General features: G+C 42.6%; 1 long non-coding RNA gene across 1 annotated transcript; it reads left to right on the forward strand.

The window, feature by feature from the left end:
- The first annotated feature begins 13,121 nt into the window (after positions 1-13,121).
- LOC117520117 lies at positions 13,122-16,944 on the forward strand. Its single transcript, XR_004563536.1, has 3 exons — positions 13,122-13,257; positions 13,628-13,738; positions 16,855-16,944. It is a non-coding gene; the product is annotated as an uncharacterized LOC117520117 (long non-coding RNA).
- The last annotated feature ends 30 nt before the right edge of the window (positions 16,945-16,974 follow it).

A 16,974-nucleotide genomic window follows, 5' to 3' on the forward strand; every position in this document is an offset into this window, starting at 1 on the left:
GAAAAACAAATGTGGATAACTAAAGGGGCTACGTATGCAAATGATTTGTACGTATGACCACAAAAGAAACCCATATTGCCAAAAAATATGTTTAAATGGGCAGCTATTATGAGCCATGGCGTGACGCATGTCTCATCAGGGGGTATGATATCGCAATTGCAATCTATTTTTTGTCTCTATGGGTTCCATGCATATGCAAAACAGCATTGTAGAGTATGCATGACATGTGCAAAACACAATTCACAAGGCAATTTGAGACCCCAAAGAGGCAAATTTCCAACACCACAATATCCCTTTCAAGTGATTCATATGGATTATATACAGCTGAGTAAACATGAAGGGAAGGAATTTTGTTTAGTCATAATTGATGCCTTCTCAAAATGGGTAGAATTGTTCCCTACAAAACATGCAGATGCACTTACAGTGGCTAAGGCATTGTGCAAAGACATCATTCCACGATTTGGAATACCAGAAACAGTTTATTCAGATAATGGAGCGCATTTTGTTAATACAATAGTGCAATACGTAGGAGAAGCGCTACAGGTCAATCTCAAAAAAATCATTGTGCTTATCATCCACACAGTGCAGGATTAGTGGAAAGGACAAAGGGCACAATAAAAATAAGATTAAGGAAATGTATAGAAGAGACAAAACGAACCTGGATTGAATGTTTGGACCTAGTAAAATTGTATATGAGAATAACACCAACACCATCAGGGTTAACACCATTTGAGATACTTTATGGACGACCATATCGTCTACCAATTTTGACATGGATACTAAAACAGCAGATGAGGAACAAACATTAGCAAATTTTATGAAAAAGACATTAACACAGAAAGAGATAACTTAAACACATTTACTGCCGAATAATTTTGATCTTCCACAGGACGGCCTTCCAGTAGTCTAGCCAGGAGACTGGGTGTTCATCAGAGTGATTAAGAGGAAGAACTGGTCCAGTCCTCGTTGGGAAGGTCTATACCAAGTGCTGTTAACAACACCAACTGCAGTAAAGATAGCAGAGAGATCAACGTGGATACATCACTGTAAGATACAGCGTGTGTTGGCTGCCTCCACAGTGTAAGGGGAAGTCTGGCTACAAAGGGAGTCTATTTAATTAGCAATAGATTGTCTCAATGCCAGTGAAGCAGGGAGATCCTTGCACTATTAGGTGAGGTGGTTAACAACACTGTATCCTAGCAATCATGACTGAACTACAGCAGACCCCGGAGCGGCGTGCTCCGGTGAGCGGCGGAGAATTGCAGCTCACTGTGGACCGAGCCAGAGAACAACGCAAGCAACGTCAGAAGAGGTTTATTCATAATGTGAATGAGACAGATGGACACCCTCATATATACCATACTAATATGTGGTACAGATATGTTCATTTATTGGCTATGGAATTACGTTACTAATTGTTATGTTTATTCGCAAATACCTATATCCTCAACACACCCAGCTCTGACGGCTAAACCGTACCCTGCTAGGGTGACAGAATGTCTTATCATACGGATGCATAATCAAACTGTATTTCGGGGGCAGCAGTTCTCAGCAAATCTGATAAGATGTAACACCACTTGCCTCAGTGCAACCACTTATATGATAGGGATTTCAACAGAGGACGTACAAGCGTGCCCAAGTGCTGCTCCATTGACTAGACTGAAGGGAAACGCAAAAATATCATCACGTTAAATTGTCATCACAACGGCCATTCCCAATTTGCTTTTACGGGACAGGGAATAAAACTGTAGGTAAAATTAAGAAACGTCTGTGTACCCAAACGTATGTTTTATCAAATAATTTAAGCCTAACCAAAACATAATATGTGGATGGTACTTATCTTCATCACATTGGACGGGGATGTAATTATACAGGCTCCTGTCCATGGGGAACGGATGAATCATGTGCTTATGTTAGTAAGTTTTTGCTACCACCTGTAAATGGTACTCCGGTGTATGATGACATCTATTGGCTTTGTGGTTCCAGACTGTACATGAGTCTCCCACCAAATTGGGGTGGTGTGTGTGCACCTACCCAGGTGACTGACCATACATATGTGGGAGTGCCAAGGACCTCCACAGAGAAGAATGGCAACACCAGACGGAGGAGATCGATATACCCAGATGTGTTACCACATGATCACATGTGGGGCTCGGATGTACCAAAGGACCAAAAATTGTGGTCTGTAGGAGATAAAATAGCACATTCATTGTTCCCCTGGATAGGAGTGGGAAAAAAAAAAAAAAAATTTTCATTAATGATTGAAACACTGAATTATCGATTGGGTCTGTTCATGAATGTAACTGAAAAAATAGTAGCAGCTCAAAACACTGAAATAGATGCTTTACGTACCATGATGAACCTCTTAGTGAAAATCTCAAGAAAGAAGTGCTAAGCTAGGTGATAACTACTACTATATGTTTAACAGGCGATAAACAGGTGGGAAATGTTAAGGATTTTATATATATATATATATATGTTATCACTGTTAAACATTTGGACCTTTGTCTTCTTTCTCATGAGAACGGTGTTGTGCTGTTTGCACTAACCCTGAGAATGTACGTGTTATTCAACCTTGTTTTAGCATGCTGGGGTCAATCTGAACTGGGAATGAAGAGCTGGATGTACTTATTATTATTATACAACTTGTTTTTGTAGCCGCTAACGACTGGGAGTAAAGCATGACGGGGTCAGGCTAAACTGGGAGTAAAAGAACTGAAGGTTGATTTGACTGTTGTGATGTGATGCTTAGTGTGAAGACCAGGACACTCCAGGCAGATGCACAACAGCTGATAACTGCAACAGACGAACGAGATGTGCTGACCTCCGACGATAAGAGTAAAAGAAAGAAACTGTTTTTCCTTACAGCTGCACTTATTGACGTATGTGTTTATGTTACGGGAAGAAACTTGTCTCGCGTTGTCCCCCCCCTTAGGACAAGTTTTATGATGTAATGAGGGCCTCTCTAATAAAAAGAGCGGGAGAACAGGCCAGACTTTAGTGTAGCCTTGGTGTACAGCCTGGCCGCACTCCACGCGTGATTAATTTGACTTTCTGTCTCACTGGTGTTTCTTGACTCTGTTTGTCTTATCAAAGGTTTTAAGAATGTTTGGAGGAGAAAATACCCAACAGTGTGTTCCTCTTGCTAAGAAACGCTTTGTCACCATCATCTGCAGTTATGCACCAACCCTGGATGCAGATATGACACTGAAAGAAGACTTCTACAGGAGCCTTGATGCAGTCATCCAGAAAATCCCTGCTACAGACAAACTCCTCCTTATGGGTGACTTCAATGCTAGAGTGGGTACTGAACATCTAATCTGGAACAAGGTCATTGGACAGCATGGGGTAGGGAAAATGAACAGCAATGGGCATCGGCTGCTATCCCTTTGTGCAGAACACCAGCTGCTCATTACAAACACCATCTTCCAGATGAAGAAACATCTCAAAACCACCTGGCAACACCCCAGATCTAAGCACTGGCATCTCCTGGACTACATCATTGTCCGCCAAAGAGACAGACAGGACATGACCATCACCACAGCCATGCGAGGGGCGGAGTGCTGGTCTGACCACTGCATGCTCAGATCCAAACTACACCTGAACATTCCTCCTTGTTGCCCTAAGACAGCCCCGAAGAAAAGACTGAACACTGCAGCTCTCTCCAACCCAGACACCATTGCCAACCTCCGACGTCACCTTGCCTGCAACCTTTCCCATATCCAAGAGGACATTGATGCCAATGACTGGCGAGCTCTATCTGTAGCTATTTACTCTGCAGCATCAAAAGCCCTAGGCACCAAGACCAAACAGCATCAAGACTGGTTCGATAACAACTCCTTTCATATCCACACGGTTCTACAAGAAAAACAGCAGGCTCAAAAAGCTCTACTTTCTAACCCACAATGCCCCAGCTTAAAATCTAACTTAGCTAAGGCTAGAGCCAAAGCACAACTGGCACTGAGGACCATGGAAGACACCTGGTGGCTGGAAAAAGCAAAAGAGATTCAACACCTTGCTGATTGCAATGACACTCACGGCTTCTACGATGCTATCAAAGCCTTATATGGTCCAAGGAAGCAGATATTCACCCCTGTCCGAACTGCTGCTAGAGACAGTCTTCTCAAAGACCACCAAGAGATCCTTGACCGCTGGGCCAATCACTTTGAAAGCCTACTTAATCACACCAACCCTGCAGATCCCAACATCCTTGACAAGGCGCCAGTTACGTCTCAGATGCAACAATTAGACACCCCTCCTGACTTCAGTGAAACATCCAAGGCCATCAGGAGATTAAAAAGCAACAAAATCCCAGGACCTGATGGTATCCCAGCAGAGGTGTTCAAACATGGAGGTTATCTCCTCATATGGCGTGTACACCTTCTAATCACCCAAATTTGGAAATCTGAGATAGTACCCCAGGACTGGAAGGATACTAACATCATTGTCCTCTACAAGCAGAAAGGGGACAGAGCAGACTGTGGAAACAGTCGTGGAATATCCCTCCTCTCCACAGCAGGCAAAGTACTCACAAAAATCATGTTGTCACGGCTGGTGAAGTACATCTCAGAATGTACTCTACCTGAAACGCAGTGTGGCTTCCGAAAGTCCAGATCCACAACTGATATATTTGTTCTGTGGCAACTACTTGAAAAAAGTAGAGAGCAGCACAGAGACCTTTACGTTGCATTTATCGACCTTAGCAAAGCATTTGACACCATAAATCGTGGCATGCTTTGGAAACAACTCCACAAACTCGGTGTGCCACCCAAGTTCCTCTCTATCTTAAAGCAACTACACGATGGAATGCAAGCCAGAGTTGTCATGGGAGGACTCCAGTCTGAGCCCTTCACTGTCAATGTCGGGGTGAAGCAAGGCTGTGTCCTGGCACCAGTACTTTTCAATCTCTTTCTCTCAGCAGTCACCCGCTTGCTCCATCATGCCCTGCAGTACAAACATGGTGTGGACCTGGAATACTGCCTTGACGGTAGCCTCTTTAACATCAGACTGCTCCAGGCTCACACAAAGACATCAACATACCACATTTATGAACTCCAGTATGCAGACGATTGTGCTATCCTGGCACACAGCCCAGAGTCTATGCAGCATGCTCTGGACACCATCTCAGCTTTATACCAATCCTTTGGTCTTCAGGTTAACACCAAAAAAACTGAGGTCATGGCTCAACTTTGCACTGAATCTCCCTCACCTGCTAGCATTTATATCAATGGAAGTCCACTCAGCATTGTTCCCCATTTCACTTACCTAGGCTCCACAGTTTCTGCTGACACTTGTCTTGACAATGAAATACATAATCGGATAAATAAAGCCTCATCTGTTTTTGGCCGCCTCCGGAAAAGAGTGTTTGGAAACAAAAATCTGAAAATCAGCATCAAAGTTGCCTTCTACAATGCAGTCTGTGTCTCCACCTTGCTGCATGGGGAAGAAACATGGACCTCATACAGACGCCATATAAAAAGCCTGGAGATGTTTCACATCAAATGTCTACAAAAAATACTCAATCTGACTTGGGAAGAACGGATCCCCGACACTGACATCCTGAGTACGACTGACACCATCAGCATGGAGGCAGCTTTGGCCAAGAGACATCTACGCTGGGTTGGCCACACCATCCGCATGACTGGATACCATCTCCCACGTCAAGTCCTCTACGGGCAACTACTCGAGTAAAAGCGGGCTCCTGGTGGCCAGAAGAGGCGCTACAAGGACTATATGAAAGAACTCCTGAGACGTTGCGACATCAACCCTGGTCACCTCGAGAACCTAGCTGCTAACAGACCAACCTGGAGAAAGACCCTCAAGAAAGCTACTGAGCAAATAAACAACATCTTTATTGAAAGGAGGACCACAAGATGTGCACGACACCTGCAGGCAGAAGAAAACTCCTCTCAAACATCAGGACATGCCTGCTCCATCTGTGGAAGAGTGTGCGGCTCCAAAATCAGCCTCCATAGCCACATGAGGTGGCATCAACGGCAACAACATTGACCCTCCCCCTCCCCCAACCTCCACCCCCATTCGGAATAAGAGTCATCATCGGACACGATGGACAGCTAAGAGGGGTGTGTGTGTGTGTGTGTGTTTAGTAGGAAACTCAAGCATAGAAACATTTCTCAAGTTTAAGGCAGTTAAAGACAAGGAAAAAAGTCATTATTTTCAAAGAAACGTCAGGCCTCTCAAAGCGAACACAAACCAGTGAAGGTACAGTAGTGTTCAGAATAATAGTAGTGCTATGTGACTAAAAAGATTAATCCAAGTTTTGAGTATATTTCTTATTGTTACATGGGAAACAAGGTACCAGTAGATTCAGTAGATTCTCACAAATCCAACAAGACCAAGCATTCATGATATGCACACTCTTAAGGCTATGAAATTGGGCTATTAGTAAAAAAAAAAAGTAGAAAAGGGGGTGTTCACAATAATAGTAGCATCTGCTGTTGATGCTACAAACTCAAAACTATTATGTTCAAACTGCTTTTTTAGCAATCCTGTGAATCACTAAACTAGAATTTAGTTGTATAACCACAATTTTTCATGATTTCTTCACATCTGTGAGGCATTAATTTTGTTGGTTTCGAACCAAGATTTCGCTCCTTTACTAGTGTGCTTGGGGTCACTGTCTTGTTGAAACACCCATTTCAAGGTCATGTCCTCTTCAGCATAAGGCAACATGACCTCTTCAAGTATTTTGACATATCCAAACTTGGACCCAAAAAGAACAATTTTACTCTCATCAGTCCACAAAATATTCCTCCATTTCTCTTTAAGCCAGTTGATGTGTTTTTTGGCAAATTGTAACCACTTCTGCACATGTCTTTTATTTAACAGAGGGACTTTGCGGAGGATTCTTGCAAATAAATTAGCTTCACACAGGCATCTTCTAATTGTGACAGCACTTACAGGTAACTCCAGACTGTCTTTGATCATCCTGGAGCTGATCAGTAGGTGAGCCTGTGCCATTCTGGTTATTCTTCTATCCAATTTGATGGTTGTTTTCTATTTTCTTCCACGCATCTCTGTTTTTTTGTTCATTTTAAAGCATTGGAGATCATTGTAGATTAACAGCCTATAATTTTTTTGCACCTGCGTATAAGTTTTGCCCTCTCCAATCAACTTTGTAATCAAACTACACTGTTCTTCTGAACAATGTCTTGAACGTCTCATTTTCCTCAGGCTTTCAAAGAGAAAAGCATGTTCAACAGGTGCTGGCTTCATCCTTACATAGGGGACACCTGATTCACACCTGTTTGTTCCACAAAATTGACAAACTCACTGACTGAATGCCATACAACTATTATTTTGAACACCCCCTTTTCTACTTTTTTTTTACTAATAGCCCGATTTCATAGCCTTAAGAGTGTGCATATCATGAATGCTTGCCCTTGTTGGATTTGTGAGAATCTATTGAATCTACTGGTACCTTGTTTCCCATGTAACAATAAGAAATATACTCAAAACCTGGATTAATCTTTTTAGTCACATAGCACTACTATTATTCTGAACACTACTGTATGAGCTGTTGTTTACATTGCAGAGGTTGTTGCACAGGTTGTTCAGATTTATAGCCGTCAGTGCACCCTTGTTAAATGACCATCATATTGATTTGTCATATTATGTAAGTTTCATTTTTTTAAATGTTACTTGCCATTTTGCAGATATATGTTGGAGTGATGAGGTTGACTGGTCATCAGAGAAGCTGTTGGCTGCTGCTGTTAAAAAGCAAATAGATTTTAACCAGGACATGCAGGATGTTGTCCATGTTTTGTTGTACCCTGATGGCAGGGAAGTGAAAAACATCCCAGGAACAGATGACCCTTTCACTGTCCAGAAGTACAAGGAGGCAATAGGGAAGGCTTACCAAAGAATAACACTCTACATTTGCACTGCAGAGGATTTTGAAACCAGTTGTAAGTGTTCTTTATGTAAAATTCCATTTTGTATATTACAGTCATGGTTTGATTTTCAAAACCTTTTCTCCTTGTATCTTATCTGTGCAAGATGAAATCTGTCAGTTACTCAAAACATTATAGGAATTTTTGTTTAAATGTATTTTTTTCAAAGGTTATGCTGGGCAGTCTTCTAGTGAAGATGACAGTGTTGTCCATGTGAACTTGCCCACTGTGGAAAGTGACCTCTCTGACACTGTGGTAAGTGTGTATATATTAAAGTGACAGTTCAACATTTTGGCAAATTGGCTTTTTGTCAGGTACATTACCTTTTAATTATCTGTGCCTGTTTTGAGATCTGGGCGTGAGACATTTGGAGAACAGAATATGAGTCCATCCGCTCTTCAAAACTCATCAAAAAGCCAACAACTCCAAAACACTCTCGTGGACAATTAGTGACCTGCACATTCACCATGCTATTAAATAATATTTTATAGTTGTGTAACATTACAATACATGAAGCAAGTAAGTTGCAGTATATCTGCTTTAGGTGAATGTACAAGTCACAACTTGTCCACGAGAGCATTTTGGAGTTGTTGGATTGTGTATTTGATGAGTTGGATAGACAGACTCATACCATCCATCATTCTGTTCACTAAGCGGCTCATGCCTCTGCAACCTTGGTCTCAAAACCATTTAATCTAATTTGTTATATACACTCAACAAAAATATAAACGCAACACTTTTGGTTTTGCTCCTATTTTGTACGAGATGAACTCAAAGATCTAAAACTTTTTCTACATACACAATATCACCATTTCCCTCAAATATTGTTCACAAACCAGTCTAAATCTGTGATAGTGAGCACTTCTCCTTTGCTGAGATAATCCATCCCACCTCACAGGTGTGCCATACCAAGATGCTGATTAGACACCATGATTAGTGCACAGGTGTGCCTTAGACTGTCCACAATCTAAATCACAATCTAAAGTATGTTTTTTTGTTGTTGTTTGTTTTTTTAAAAACATTAGACCAAATAGTATTGAATGTCTTAATATAAAATTCAGAAATGGGTCACTTCCTGAAAGGCGGTCACCAGTATGTGACATGAAGGTAAATTTTTAAATTTCCTAGCAAGGTGATATAGATTGTAAGATATGAATATTAAAACTTTACATTTCCCATAATCCACCTGGCACCCCCCTGCACTTCCCAGAATGCACTGCGGCACCAGCAGAGTTCTGGTGTTACTGGTGTTCAGCAGCGTTATTTCTGAGCACATGTAAATAGCTAGTGAGGATGTGGATGGCGTTGATCCAGCGGGTTCATGGGTGAGTATGATGATGACGACACATTCTCCCAAATTGAGAGGGTTATGGTGTAGCACCTGTGATGGACTTCTGCTGTGCACCAATGTTGTCTTGTACATACTTCACGAGGTGTGTTTACATTGTGCCCTGAACTGGAACTCTGCTGACCTCTCGCGTGACTCACGGACCACGAGATTCACAACTGCGAAACAGTGAATGTGGACCATGGGGAAAACATAAAATCCACTATTGAGATAAGTCACGATATACATTTTTTTTGGACGGACTTGCGATAAAGCCCCAGAGTGCTATTTTTGACAGCTATATTAGGACTCAAGCGTAACTGGTCGAACTGGGATGCGAAACAAACATAAAACTAATGATGACTGTTACTTTATTGTTCAACTAAATTTGGTCTCCCCATGGGTTTAAGGCTTTCAAGAGTGGTGCTTTCAAACAACACAACTGCAGTTTTATTTATTGAATAAATTAGCAGTTTAGGAACATGGGTTTTAAATGTATCAGACCAAAACACTATGGGTTACATTCAACACCACATTTTTGGCATGCTTTCTGCAGCTCTACCGAGAGATTAAGAAACTGGTCTATGGAGGGAAATTAATTTCACGGTGTGCCCATCATATCAGAAGTAAATTCAGATAAATTAGTTGAAGTCATTTCTGTTTATTTTTACCAAAATAATACAGGTGCTGTTGTCACAAATTTTGTGGGGTTTAGTGTCCCAATTTTCAGATTAAAAACTCAAAAAAGAAAAACTGAAGACAATTATGTCCTCTGTTATCACATTTATTTAATCAATATATAGAGACGGACACAATCATTTTATGTTTTTTCCCTACACACAAAGCTGTAAAATCTCGGGGAGGTGGTGTGTGCATTTACATCAATAACAACTGGTGCACAAACGCTGCAGTTATCCCAAGCCACTGCTCAGAAAACACTGAGTTTTTAACCCTCAACTGCTGCCCATTCTACCTGCCGAGGGAATTCAACACCATCAACATCACAGCTGTTTACATTCCACCCAGCGCAAACACAAAGGAAGCACTCTCCATTCTGTACCAGTCTGTGAGTACACTACAAAACACGCACCCGGACTCGGTCTGCATAATCGCTGGCAATTTTAATCAGGGCAAAACAGTACTGCCACACTATCACATACATGTGAACTTTGCATCAAGGGGGGAGAACACACTCGACCAGGTCTACACAAACATCAGACAGGCTTTCAGAGCAGTTCCACACCCCCACCTGGGATCATCAGACCATCTCTCTGTTATGCTAATTCCAGCCTACAGACCTCTGTTGACGAGGAGCAAACCAGTTGTGAAGCAGATCAGGGCCTGGCCAGAGGGAGCCACAGCAGGTCTACAGGACTGTTTTGAAAGAATAGACTGGTCTGTTTTCAGGGAGGCGGCCACCACCAACCAGCACGTCAACCTCACTGAATGCACAGACTCAGTAATTGGATACATAACAAAATACATGGAAGATGTAACTGTCACCAAGGACATTACAGTAAGAGCAAACGAAAAACCCTGGTTCACCAGGGAGGTACGTGAGCTCCTGAGAGCACGCAACACTGCTTTCAAGTCTGGGGACAAGGAGGCCCTCAAGTCAGCCAGGGCCAACCTGCACCGGGGCGTGAGAGCAGCCAAGCGTGCCTATGGACAGAAAATCAACTCCCACTTCACAGACACAAAAGACCCAAGACGCCTGTAGCAAGGCATCCAGTCAGTCACAGACTACAAGCCAGCCCCCCCACCGTGTGAGGACAACACAGACTTCCTCAACTCACTTAACACCTTCTTCAGCCGGTTTTAAGAAAATAACACAACAACACCTACAAAAGCCCCTGTCAGCACAGACAACATAACACTTCAACTGGACCTAGCGGACGTGAGGATGACCCTACTCAAGGTGAACCCCAGAAAAGCTGCAGGTCCAGACAACATGCCTGGGCATGTGCTAAGAGACTGTGCAGACTCACTCACCGATGTCCTCACAGACATTTACAACATCTCTCTGAACCAAGCCACCATACCAGCAAGCTTCAAAGCTACCACCATTGTACCACTACCAAAGAAGTCACCAGCATCATCACTAAATGATTACAGACCCATAGCACTCACATGATCCCATCCACCCATCATGATGAAGTGCTTTGAAAGACTGGTAAAGGCTTACATAACATCCACCCTCCCCACTACTCTGGACCCATATCAATTTGCCTACCGCCCCAAGCGCTCCACTGATGACCCCATAGCAACAGCACTCCACCTCTGCCTGGCTCATCTGGAAAACAAAAAACAGTCACGCACGGATGCTGTTTATCGACTTCAGTTCTGCGTTCAACACTGTCATCCCCCAACATCTGGTAGACAAGCTGAGTGCAAAAGGCATCAACACTTCACTGTGCAACTGGCTGCTGGACTTCCTCACAAACAGACCGCAGACAGTCAGAGTCAGCAACAACTCCTCAGCGACCACCATCATAAACACTGGGGTGCCGCAAGGATGTGTGCTATCTCCTCTGCTGTTCACACTGATGACCCATGATTGCTGTGCCAGATTTGCAACGAATCACATCATCAAATTCGCCGATGACACAACAGTGGTGGGCCTCATTACAGATGACAATGACTCAGCATATAGAGAGGAGGTACACCAACTCATCAACTGGTGTGAGAGGAACAACCTGCTACTCAATGTCAACAAAACAAAAGAAATAACTGTGGACTTCAGGAAAGAACAACCAACACACATCCCACTCATCATCAATGGCAGTGCTGTGGAGTCTGTGAAAAGCACAAAGTTCCTTGGAGTGCACATCACAGATGACCTCACGTGGACCACAAACACCACCTCCCTGGTCAAAAAAGCACAGACACGACTCCACTTCCTGTGGAGGATGAGAAGAGATGACCTCCCCACATCTGCACTCACCACCTTCTACGGGGGTGCCATTGAGAGCATCCTAACCAGCAGCCTCTCTTGTCTGGCACGGCAGCTGTTTAGCTGTAGACAAGAAGGCACTACAGAGGGTGGTGAGGACTGCAGAAAAGATCACCCCTACCAGCCATTCAGGACCTGTACAGGACCTTCGCACTGTTCCAAGAAAGCAATGAACATCATCAAAGACCCCACTCACCCAGCACACAAACTGTTCTCCCTACTACCATCAGGGAAGCGCTACCACAGCATGCAGTGCCACACAAGCAGACTGGGAAACAGCTTCTTTCCACAAGCCATCAGACTCATCAACACACTGAAGAAAACTACATGAATATTTCAAAGACACTGAAGAACATTCCATGAACACTTCATTTCACCATGTCACTTGCACTTTACTCTTTGCACCTTACATACTGCATCTACACTATTGCACATAACCTGTATGTCCACTGATTGTACTTCTGCTGCTGTGTGATTGTGTGCGTTGGTGCGACCTGTATATGAGGACATAGCACCTGAATACGTACCGACATTATGAGGACATTTTTTGGGGGGGGCGGTTTATGAGGACAGGGCCAATGTCCTCATAATTCTGGCAATGTAGAAGTGCTTAAAATGGCGCCAGGAACACTCTCCCGCTTTTTCTCCACATGTCTTTATAATTCGGTTTTACCTGATTTTTGTGTATTTCTGTGTATCCTTGTTGTGTATAATCTCCACCTAGAGGCACCTCGGTGATACTGCAGCGTTTTTACACATTTCTGCCGTTGATACACAGAAAACGCGCGATTTCATTGGTTAAAAAATCCTGGGCACTGATTGCCTGCATTTGATGTCAGTCAGCGAGATGCCGACCAGTGATTGGCTGAAATGACGTCAGCGAAAAAGACCCGTATGAAGTCCTGAGACCATGTGACGTGACGTGCAATTTAAATACCCAGTTAAAGAGTTTGTCGAGAAGTTTAAACCGAAGAAAAACTCCGGTACGAGGCGAAAATAAGACTTTCTTGAAGTTGAACGGTTACATTGGGAGAGTTTTTTTTTTCCATGTGTTCACGCTTAAGGTAAGTTTGATAGATATAATTTCCATGGGTTTGGCATCTATTTATTAGGCTAATTACGGTGAAGCTAATGTAAATAGTTAACCATGCTAAGTTATTTAGCAGCAAATGGCTATTCATGTGCTTTGCCACTGGCTACTTGCTGGACAGACACGATACGAATCTTATAGTGCAAGGTCCCTTTACAGATTAAATTAACAGATTTACATGTATTAAGTAATGTGTTGCAGCCTACACGACCCTGTTATTATCTTAACAAAATGCATTTTGATCATTTAAATTAAAGCTTTTAGCTGAATGTTTTAGAATACAAAACAGTACTTGTTTAATCAGACATAATTCACAGTCCCATTCTTTTTTCTTTTTTTTTTAGTAAACATGGCACAAAGAAGGAGAAAAAAACCAGAGCAGGATGCCAAGGAGCATATATTAGCTGGAAAAGACAAACCCTTCATTGAGAAGAGATATATCAATGCATTTAAAGGTAAGCTGTGCATCACATGTTGCAATAGGCAGTTGCACACTTGTGAATCTTACACAGAGGTGAAGTTTTCTTTTTTTATCATGTTAAATGCCCTCTTGTAAAAAAAAATTTGCACACTCCAGTGACCAGTTCAGAGATAATTTACAAATGATGACTGTATTCATATGAACACTACCTGTATCTGGATGGATCTGCAAAATCAATGAAAGAGTCAAGAGTCAACAGTTTGCTATATCAAGAAGGATGACAAGAATATAGAGAATATAAAGATACAAGAATTTCAGGGTAACCACAGCAAATAAGAGCAGCAGCTGCTCTTTTGAACGCACCTGTTCAGGAGGCGCTTCTTCAAATGTAGTTGGAGATTGGCTGATTTAGTACGTGCAGCTATTCTATCAGGACTCACAAGATTTAAACTCATAAGCAATGATGTGGAATGTTATGAAATGGCAAAACTATACATGTTATCAAAATTAATAGGTCTAACAGAAAAAAGTGAGACTGTGAAAAATCTGAACCGCAGCATAATGGCCGTTACTGTATTGTATCTGGGCTCCAGAGCTTCTTGCCTTGCAAAACGTTTCCTCATCTTCACCGCGTGTGTGAGCACTGTGCATGCTCGGCATACACCAGTGATTGACTGCTACTCATACCAGTGCTTCTTGTGTAACCACTCTGATAAGCCTGTCTCAATGATTATTATAGGGACTTATCCTTCTATAAGTAAAATGGAATCAATAGTTTTTTCTAGACTCGAAAATTGTTTACATGCATGTTCCTTTATCAACATTTAGTCGTGCTGCTTCTTTCCCTCTTCTGTCAGTGTGGTTCTTTGTGGAAGGCATAAACCACGCAGACACACACACACACCCAGACAGGCATGTGGACAGCACTGAAGCAGGTGAAGCACAAAGAAAGAATTAGTGTATTTGAAGCTAAGTTTTCCGAGAGGTTTCGTCCAGATGATAGCCCTACTTGTCACAGCCATACATAGTAATTAGTATGAAATCTAAAATACGAGGTCTGTCCGTAAAGTAACGGTCCTTTTTATTTTTTTTTTAAACTATATGGATTTGATTCATATGTTTTTACGTCAGACAAGCTTGAACTCTCGTGCTCATGCATGAGTTTTTCCACGCCTGTTGGTTACATCATTCGCCTGTGAGCACGCCTTGTGGGAGGAGTGGTCCAGCCCCCTCGGCTGATTTTCATTCTCAGCAAACAGCTGAGCTACTGCCACTTTGTTCCATGAAATTTTTTTCAGAAACTCTGCCAGACAACCAGCTGGAAACCATTTCGAAGATTCGGTTGTTTTTCGGTGAAAATTTTACGGGCTTCACAGAGAATAAGCACTGTTACTACAGCTTTAAGGACGCCCCACAATGGCGCATGGCGCGCCGCGCTCCGAGCTGTGACGACGAGGCAGAAAACGCCAGATCATTTCTAAATGGATGGCTTTGTGGAGCCGGGACCGTCGTGTGGAATTTCTCTGGTTATCACAAGAGCTGGACATCAGCCATTTTCCAGCAGATTTTACTTTTAACAAGAGTTTTTGTCATGGAAAGCCGCGCGGAGGCTTCGTGCGTCAAGACCGATTCGCTGATCGACTGAGACAAAGAAAGCCTCCGGTTCTGCGTGTCAGAGGACAAGTTGGGACATGCCTATCTCGGCTTTCAATGCTTACCAGTCCAGTGAGTATCAGAGAAATTGTGGAGAGATAGGCATGTCCCAACTTGTCCTCTGACACGCCGAAACGGAGATGTTCTTTGTCTCGCTCGATCAGCGAATCGGTCGTGACGCACGAAGCCTCCACGCGGCTTTCCATGACAAAATCTCTTGTTAAAAGTGAAATCTGCCGGAAAATGGCTGATGTCCAGCTCTTGTGATAACCAGAGAAAGTGCACACGATGGTCTCAGATTCACACAGCCATCCGTTTAGAAATGATCCGGTGGTTCGTACCTCTCAATGGCGGCACGGAGCGCGGCGTGCCAAGCACCATTGTGGGCTGTCCTTAAAGCTACAGTAACAGTCCTTATTCTCTGTGAAGCCCGTAAAATTTTCACCGAAAGCCAGATAAATTTTTCAAATGGTTTCCAGCTCCATGTCTCTAACAGTTTCTGAAAACATTCTGATGGGAAATAAAGACCAAATCATTCCGCCATTTCCTGACAGTGAAAATCCGACGAGGGGGCTGGACCACTCCTTCCACAAGGCGTGCTCACAGGCAAATGACGCAACCGACAGTTGTCATCCCATTGGTTTCTTGGACTGTACTAGATTGTGTGCCAATCTTGACACAAGCACAGTGCCCAAATCACAAGCTAAATTTTGACACCAAAAGCAAGCCAAACCATTTAAAACTAAGGAAAATAACGATAATTTAGTTTGTTCTAAACATCAGAACCACGATTTAAATCCTGAGAAAACATAAGCCACAGTGCATTACAGATAATATATATTTGTCTTTTAACAGGTCCAAATTGACCCAGATGATTTAGTTTTTGAATAAAAATCAGTTTCTATCACTTTTAAAGGCATTTCTAACTAAAACCAAGTCAGAAATGCAGTAATAGTTCTACACTAGTGTTACACTTTTTTGTACATGATGACTGCTACTGAGCTATATCAATGGCATAAAAAAACACCAATATTATGGCTATCATGATAATTCCTGGGAAAATGTATCGTTCTGGAAAAATGACCATGACAGGCCTCCCTCCGCTGAGATGGTGCTGTGGGTGGGACAGTGCCAGAGAGAATAGTGACTGTCGACAGCAAGCAGCAGCTGTGTTGGAGCCAAAATAACCCAGTTTCTATTTGATCTCTTAACAGCCATTGGCTTACATATACAGGGTTTGACAAATTTGACTGCCCAATTGCCCAGGGCAACTAAAATGGTCATTAGGGCAACTAAAAAAATCCACAAAACGGTCCAGATCGGGCAACAACGTTATTTATACAAAGTATATAATTATCTGCCGCGTGGGACTTGTCTGTCCACTGTGAGAACTGAAGTTCAGGGCCCAATTTCCTGCAGTGTATCGTGAGTTGATTCGTCGAAAGTGCAGTGACATCGGAGAATTGAGGAAAATCAATCACTTTCTTTTTGTTTTAGGAAGAGGTGTATTTGCAATCGAAAACATCGAACCATCCACCTTTGTGGTTGAGTATTGTGGGATTCTCTCAGAAAATAAAGAAGTTGAAGCCGATCAGTTTCTTTTTGTTTTAGGAAGAG

The sequence above is a fragment of the Thalassophryne amazonica genome, chromosome 1 (genome assembly GCF_902500255.1).
Source record: "Thalassophryne amazonica chromosome 1, fThaAma1.1, whole genome shotgun sequence".
NCBI lineage: Eukaryota > Metazoa > Chordata > Actinopteri > Batrachoidiformes > Batrachoididae > Thalassophryne > Thalassophryne amazonica.